Source organism: Coptis chinensis, chromosome 5 (genome assembly GCF_015680905.1).
Source record: "Coptis chinensis isolate HL-2020 chromosome 5, ASM1568090v1, whole genome shotgun sequence".
In the NCBI taxonomy this organism is placed as follows: domain Eukaryota; kingdom Viridiplantae; phylum Streptophyta; class Magnoliopsida; order Ranunculales; family Ranunculaceae; genus Coptis; species Coptis chinensis.
Genome location: NC_141460.1, coordinates 8,467,075 through 8,476,369, shown reverse-complemented (window position 1 = coordinate 8,476,369; position 9,295 = coordinate 8,467,075). Strand labels below are relative to the sequence as shown.

The 9,295-nt window shown below is 32.7% G+C and overlaps 1 pseudogene; it reads right to left on the bottom strand.

Annotated features, from left to right (window-relative positions):
- Positions 1 to 2,576: 2,576 nt before the first annotated feature.
- On the bottom strand, positions 2,577 to 4,428 carry LOC147496523 (ADP/ATP translocase, mitochondrial-like; annotated as a pseudogene).
- Between the last annotated feature and the right edge of the window lie 4,867 nt (positions 4,429 to 9,295).

The window sequence follows — 9,295 nt, the reverse complement described above, 5'->3', positions numbered from 1 at the left end:
ACGTTTTTAATAATTGTGTTTTGGGCTTATGGTTGGGCTTAGTAATTTAGATGGGATTTTTCCTTGGTTTATTTTCAGGCCCATATATTGTCAGGCTTATTAATATAAATCTTTCATAGATTTAGGCCCAAACACATAAATTGACCAATAATTTCGGTTTTAGGCTTGGTTGACCAATAATTACGATTTTATGACAAAAACGAGCTGACATCATCATCCATCATTAATAATTTTACAATAAAGACATTTTCGGGCAGACGTCAGCAAATTATTTTTTATTAATACCAATTATGACCTTCTCTGATATACAAGCAAACACCACTATGCATGTATGATATGCACTGCATGTGTATACCAACATGCACACACCATTATGCATGTGTATAACACACATGCATGCAAACACTATTATGCTTGTGTATACTACACATGCACACATCATTATGCATGTGTGCAACAAATATGCAAATACTACTACCACACATACACACACCAGTATGCATGTGTACAACAAATATGCAAACACCACTATGCATGTATGATATACACTGCATGTGTATATCGATCATATCACACACCATTATAACATACACATGCAAACACTACTATACATGTGTATATATAACACACATACAAACACTAGTATGCATGTGCACAACAAACATACAAACACTACTACCACACATGCACATACCAGTATGCATGTGTCCAACAAACATGCAAACACTACTATGCATGTGTACAATATGAAATAAATGAAAATTCTCATGTTAGTCCTAACATAAAATGTGAGTGTGCTGAGGTGGTCAAAAACAAAATTGAAAAGTCATGTAAGATTTTGATTTAACTGATAAAAACTTAAATGAGGGCAATATCGTCTTTTAGCAGTAGTCAATCCGGCTTGTCCTTAAACCATAATTATCTGCCGACCCAAACTATACACTACAACAGAAAGGCTCATTTGCAACGCCATATACCGTTGCAGAAAGTCATGAAAAGCATTGCAATAGACCAATTGCAATGCCAAACAAGGCGTCGCAAAGGTGCTGCTAAAAAGTGGGTCACAAAAGCTAAATTGCGACGCAAAATAGGGCGTTGCAAAAGCTTTCAATTTTTTACAACGCCATTAGTCGTTGCTACTACTTTATCCTCGCTATTTTTTTTTCAAATTTAATTGATTTTGAAAATATTTCAACTTTTTAGCAACGAATGGCGTTGCAAAAGATAACTTGTAACAACACATCTAGAGCGTGGCAAAAGGTGTACCTTTAGCTACACTTTGAGGCGTTGCAAAAGGTTTAAGTCATTAGTTACATCTAGAGCGTTGCAAAAAAAATGTTTATAGCTACAAAAGAGTGTTTTTAGCGCATTAGACATCTCTCGTTTTTTGCACAATTTTGATTCTTTTTTATTTGCAAATTATGCCAAATGCAACTTACGTAGATAAATACAACAACCCTATATCAATTCACAATAATCATAACAAAATATATTAATTTCATTAACTAAGATTATCCATTGCAAAAGTATTTCACACAACCACACAGGTCTTTACCAATACACCGTCTTACAAAATTTCCACAACTATCAATTTATTTGGGCAAATTTCTTCAAAACTAGAACTTAGCAAAATCAACAAATGTATATTCTTCGAATTTTATCCAAGCTAGTGTTCTTCATTAATTATATGGTGCGCATCCGATCGACAATCTAGCACCTAAAAAAAAAGAAAATAATTAAAGAGAGACATTAGAAATTAATTAAAGACAGTAAAGCTAAAAAGCACTAAAGTATGCAATGCAAAAATATTTTCAACAAGCTAAGTCAAACCTATGGACTTAGGAAGCGGCAACGCAACTACAACAACTCATGACAATTGACCTACCCTTGTTCTCAACTGCATTGATGCCACAAAAATACCAAGCAAATACCAACTTAGAAATTTAGAAGTACATCACGAGAAGTCAAAACAAAAGTGCACCGTACCATGTGAATCCAAGGTATATGTCAGAGGAAGAGAAAACCCATGACAAAAAAAGATCAAACCGGACAATATGAAAAATCTATCCACCTCTCAAAACAAGTCCCTCCCTATTCCAAGTAAATCCCTACAACCAGAAAACATTTGGAACATGGAATCTTCAATGAAAAGGTTAGCCACTAGAACAACTTATACAAACTTAAGAACTACAAATGTGCCTAACTATAACAAATACTCTCAAACTACTAACAAATCTACAATGAGCAGCAATCATGACAATAAATTAGTTACAGTAACTACTTACTTGTCCTTGAATATTTATTTAATTTCCAACGTGTAAGCAAGAAAATGAAGCATAGCAAGTAGAGGCAAATAATTCCCTATACAAGAATACAATATGGCAGACCGCAAATTATTACTTAAATTCCTTTTTATTAAAGGGGCTACACAAAAGGAAAATGTGAGGAAAACTAGCTTGAATCTCACTTTGATAACTTGTTTCGAATAGGAAGGTTACTTCAAATCATCCAAGATATGGAAAATCTTCAATGATCACAATGAAAACAGAGAAATGTGTCTAAGAAAAAAAGAAAACCCCAATTTAATATCCATATTTCTTCCCAAACATGATCACCTGTAACTTGTCGTACCCTACAAGGACACCATCACCTGCAACAGCACGAAGAATATTTGCACCAGCACTCTTAAACAAAGATTTAGCTCTCTCGTTCTTTAGGATCTGGGAAAATGCATTCATAGAGCTCTTGTACTTAATAGGTTCACCAAAGGTCATCATCATTCTTCTACAAATAGTGTCAATTGGATAAGAAGCAAGGCCAACTCCATTTGTGATCACCCAACCTAGAGTGAAACTATCCTGGAATTATAGAAAGGTACAGACATGAACAAGAGTTTAGTGTTTTTTTGTAAAGATTTCACATTCTATTCTTTTGCATACATAAACACATTATGCCCATTCACCAACCATGAAACTACTCGAGAACCACAATTCTTGCTAATACTCAAATCATTAGTACGACATGACTAGAATTCTAGAAAGAATTAAACCAGTATACTAACCTGCATTTTTCCAATAAGAAGTACAGGCTTGAGAGAATCATACATTACAAAGTAAAGACCTTAATAGACTATAATACCAACACATTAGATATTGAATCCACAGTACAATCCTGCAATACCATCTATCTTCATAGTTTTTTTGTATACTTCTACCAAACCATTAAATTGTCTCTTTCCTCCTTTCTTTGTTGCCTGCGCATCATTGACTAGACGAGTCTGAGCATAGTCTATAGATTAAACAAACTAAAGAGAAGAAGCACCAGCTGCACCTCCAGATCCCAAGTTTCTAACAAATTGTTTCCAGTAGCCATCTTTTTCCTTTTTGAACTTAAACATATGCTTAAATTAATCCTTAAAAGCAAAATTCATAGCCTGTTACAGGATACATGTAACATTTCAGTTTGGTACATCAATCGACATCCTAGTCTAACTTATGAATTTGAAGTGATAGAAACGAATAGAGACTGACCTGTGTGGGGAAGTAACGAATTACGTTTGTTATGTTCCCTCTCCACATTGCGACAAATCCTTCATCCTTGATTGTTCAACCAAAGTAATCTTCAATTCCCTTATAGGATTCTGAGAGCCTTCTAGCCTTGAGCATCTAATCCTGATTCTAGATTAAGACCTTTACTCATTCAATGGGAGCAGCAGCGGTTTTAGAGACAGTGGCTGAAACTCTACCCGTAAGGAAATCAACCAGGAAATGACTAGAATTCTAAAATCAATTAAGCCAAGGAAAACCAACTTGAAAAATCGAAATTTTGCCGACAGTGGAAGATTAACCCAAAAGTAAAACTAACTTTTCCAATCCAAAATCAAAGTAGAAATGGGTTATCAAGTGAGAGAGGGAGAGCTAGAAATCGTTATAGTTGTGGGGAGTTGTTAGATTCGTAGTCGTTGGGTATTGGAGGTAGCGGTGGTAGTTGATGAAAAAGTTGAGAAAGAGAGACAGAAGCAAGAGAGAAAAATGGGTTGTCATTTACTCTCTTTTTTTTTCTTTTTAGGTAACTGTAGTCATTTACTCATTTAGGGTTAGGGTGTATACGGTTTTTGATTTTTAGTTATGTGTTCGAGCACCAAGAATAAAAAATTGGCCCGCCCATAGAAACTTTCGCTGCCGACCCATAAAAACACATTAGCAACACCACCATCCTCGCAACAAAACTAGACCTAAAAAAAATTGACATTCAAAAAAAAAAAACTTGCTGCAACGAAAGCGGCGTTGCCAATGATCAATTTAATTTTAGCCGCGTCAACACTGTTGTAAATGATAAATCCCCTCCAAAATAATTTATTTTTATTTTTCTCAAAAATATATTTACAACCATTTGCCATGTAAGAGGCATCGCAACAGATAAATCCATGTACTTTAAACCTAATAGCATGACAAACTTTAGCAGCCCCAAAAGGCGTTGCAAAAGGTGACCTGTAGCAACAATTTTATGGCGTTGCAAAAGGATGCGCTGCAAAAACCCTGTTGTAGTGCTAGAAGCTAAATTAATCCCCAGTTATGTTCTCTGGGCTTGTTCTATGATAAATCTTTTTGGATCTTACATAGAAAGTTGGGCTTAGGACATAAGCCCATAATTATTTAATATGTTTTCAAGTGTTAACATTTTAACCATGGGGATGGTTATATGAACTCCACTTTATAGTATGTTATTCCACTTTTTTGAGGGATAATTTTTTGTGGAGTTATATATCACATGAAACATGAAAGATAACACCCCCACAAAAAATCAGCTCAATTGAATATGTTTAACCTTGTCAAAAGTTGTTACGAAATTAAAAAAATCTAGGCCGTTGAATACTTTCATAACATTGAAAACGAATTTTGATGAGGTTGTACGTACATCTTTCAAATGAACTAACTTTTTGTGAGAATGATCTCTATTGTGTGGAGAACATCTTCACCAAAAACCAACTTCTAATTCATTGTATTTAGTGGTGGAGTAACTTTGGAGCCACTATAAGGTGGAGTTCATATAACCATCCCCTTTAACCATAGAAGGCAAACAGCTAATATGGTATAATATAAACTACTATTACTCTACTCTCATTTTCTCTTTTTTATCTATGATTAATTAAATGATGTATGGTTCTGATTTATTGATTAGCAGTACGTGATGATGATCTGGTTGTCAGTATAAATGATTCGATCGTTTATCAAACATTGAAAGTAGTGATGAGAATTTGGAAATGAATGTAATGTTTTTTTAGCTGAAAAGGTGAAAACTTTGTTTAGATTGTTTTTTTTGGTGTACTTTGGTATGTTATTAATGTTTATTTGTTCAAAATCTGTGTGTTTGATCATTGGAGATGGTTTTCCCAGTTGGGATGTTTAGGAGGTTTTCAATGGTTTGCATTGGGTGAACTTATTTTCTACATATCCACTTCAAATGAGCATAATCGACACAATTACAATCTAGAGTAGCATGACTACATCTGTATGGCAGGTAACTAATTTGCTTATTCGTAAGTTATTGATGCTTTAAAGGTTAATTAATAGACATTGTTATGGATGAAGAGAATGTTTAATTTGCAAATGACATATTACTTATGAACTACATGTGTTAATTGTTTAAGTTGGTGAATACAATGTGTGATCTTCAAACTTGGGTAAAGGTTTGTTTTTCACTCTATACTCTCTTATTCGTTTTCCGTTCTTCTATGGCTCACTTTATTTTTGACCTAGGTTTATTAATGGAAATAAGGTAATAATGAAGTTCTGAAATCCTAATAGCCTATTTTGTATCTAAAGTGCTCCTTCCATGTCTTTTTACTCTACAAGTTATATTTCCATTCTTAAACAATGATTGATCGGTCAGTTGGAATGGGTGAGAAGAAGATAGTTTGAGAGGTATATAATTTTGTATTTGAATACCGATTTTGTGGAGTTAGCTCTCTTCTTCATAATATAAGAGTGTTTATTTCTCTAGGAAACCAAGACTTTTAAGTGTTGCATCATTGTTTTTTTTACTTTGTCTATCTGTTGATTATTTGTGTGTGTATGTGGTGTATTTGAAATGATCTTTGTACTTAATATTTTAGTTTACTAATTACACGGGTGCACATAAATTGTCATTTGTTTATTTCTTTGTGAACTTTTGGATGTGCATTTACGAAATTGTTAGTCATTCCTAAAAAAATCAATTGGCAGTCGCATGAGCGCATATGCTAGTCTTCATGTAACTGTTCTCCCCCTATCTCGAATTGAGGTATCACTATCTTATTGATAAGATAGATGGACTCAACTATTAGGAGACATACAAATAGAGAAATCCCTCCCTTGACTTTTAAGGTGACAAAGGAAACCTAGATAGCTAGTGCATTTACGTAAAAATAATGACTAAACTTATCTAAAGAAGCTATACTTTATCAGTTATCTCATTCAAAATGAAGACAATAAGTAGTCATATATATGATGAAAAGTAATTGAGATAATGAATATTCAATTTTCTAAGTCAAAGAACAATAGACATTCTAATGGACGCAAATTATTTTGAAAAATAAAAAAATAAAAAAATTATTCTCTTCGATCTATTCTCCTTGTTGTCTTTTTCTCCCTGATAGTTTTCATTCTTGCATATTCTGTGACAAATTTTTTGTTCGTCAAATAGAAAAAGTAAACATATAAAAAAAACATATTATTTAATTATAAAGTCACCGTAGGTATCATTCAATTCCTTTAGTGAGCTCCGTCTCACTATCTATTATCGAATTTTCTGTATTTTCTCCGATTGTTAGCACCGGTTTATGATTATCCTTGTTTATATTGTAGAATGTATATATACTTTGTTGCATATATATTTGGAATGAACTTTTATTTTTCTATCTTTGTCCATTAATCCTAATAAAAATAAAAAATATACATTGTTTAGAATCTATGAATAATAATCATCTCTTGACGTATTTTGTAACTCACATGTTCGTATTTGTTCCAAACAAAGTTCATTGGAAAGTCAACATATTTTAGATGGTTTTTTTCACAATCCATTGCCTGAAAATTTGATGATTATTAATATATAATTCCATATTCTTATAAAAAGTTTGAAAAAAATTGATTTTATGTATATGTGACATGCGCACTTAATTAGATGTTGATGTTAGAACTACTTCTATATATGTGCGCATGCAACACTAATCAAAACAGAAGTGGAACATGTATATAATGCTTTAATTTGTACTTTCAACATCTAAATGGCTAGAGTTTCTTGTTCTATTGTAGTTTTACGTGTTGTATGAATACTTCCATAATGATGTGTCGACAACTTACTATTTGGTCTATTGGGAACTGAATTGTTGATTTGAGCTAGTAAAATAATCTATTTAGTCTAGTCCTTAACTGTGAGTATGACTTATTATAGTGATTTTTTTTTTTTTTTCCCCATTAGATCATAACCACAATGATTTGTTGCAAGTTTGTGGAGGATGTGAGACCTGTTTGCTTGTAGTAGCAAGTCTAGAATGTGAGTATGTCTTGATGTGTTTTAGGAATATGTTTTTAAAAAAAAAACTTGAAGATAAAGTTAAAGAAGATCATAACCTTATACTTGTTTATGGGCTTCAAGTTGACATGAAGTAAGAAGATGATTGATGGTGTTCCAGGCTTTTTGAAGGGATTTGTAATTACAAGCAAGGCCAAATATTTCAATGTCGGGCGATATATCGGACCCCCCAAAACCAATATATATCCGATATATCGATATTAGATATATTGATATATCGGTGGATATATACACTTTTGTTAACTGGTCAAAATTTTGTTTTGTATGACGATATATCGGAAATATCATCGATTCTATCGGAAATATCATTGATATATTAATAAAAATCGGTCAATAATTGGTCAAAGTCAACGTTCTATATCATATATATATATCGGATACAAAATATGTCAATATATCCATCGATATATCACAATATATCCATATTGGGCACCTCAAAAACCTATATATATCAGTGATATTTCATAAATATCGGTGATATTTTGGTCCTTGATTAAAAGATGGTTGATGATGAAGACTTGTTGAGGCTTCAAGTTGTGATGAAGTAAGAAGATGCATTCAAGGCACTCGAAGGGGTATTAGAAGATGGTTGATGAAGACTTGTTCGAGGTTTTCAAGGAGTTTAATTATGAAGATTTTTTTTTTTTTTTTTTTTTTTTTTTTTTTTTTTTTTTTTGTGAGCAATTATAAGATAGGTAGAAGAGTTTCAATATATGGAACTTGTCAAAGGTTTTTTGTGTTTTTAGATTTCGTAGTTTGAAAGGGTCGAAAGATTTTTTTTTTCTTCCTCAGAATAAATTGTTTTGTTTGTTTGATTCGTAGATATATCATGAATCCTTTAAAAAAGTGGTGCATAATTGTTTTCTCATAATTTTATGTATCTCGAAAACATCTAACCAATCTTGAGCAAATCCAACATCTGATGTATTTCGCAGTAAGTAGGCACTGACTCGCAAATAATCAAAACACTGTTCTACCATTCAATTAATTTTTTGTCCTTACTTAAAAATTGTGTTGATGTGGCCTCCTAATATCACTTAGGAATTGAACATTTTCGCCCACTGTGCAATAATAGATTTAGATTTATAAGTCTAATTATAATATTATATATAAACTAATCTCCACTATTTTTTTTGTTTTTTTTTTCCCGATAAACAAACTGATTGTATTAATCAAAAGATGGATTACATACAACAACCTGGAAATAAACAAGAAAAAATAGATGAAAACAATACTAAACATTCAGATAATCTTGAATCGAATTCCACCTGAACCGAACACCCAACACCGGCAGCAAATCCACATTAGAAACCCCACCACCACCTTCTCCGATTCAAATACAATCTTACTCAACCAAATACCATGTTGGATCTCTCAAAATAAAGACTCAAGAGCCTTCAAATTGTGCAGCATTACACTCCACGACACAAATGGCAGATTAGCAATTCCACTGCATCTAATCTATTTAAGCGGAATGGTAATTACGATCTTAAAAATGGCCCATAAAATAACTCTATGATTAATAGTACAATTTCATGTATAAAAGTACAATATATGGGGAGATCAATGTGCCTTTGTAAAAAATTTGAATGGAAAAACAACGAAGCCAAGGCCTTCAAAAAGCAATTTGTTGTGGGCAAATATCGTCAAACCAACATTTCAACCCGTGTTTTCAGTACTAAATCGAGATATCTCTCTTAAGTTCAAATGTTGCAGAAGAAAG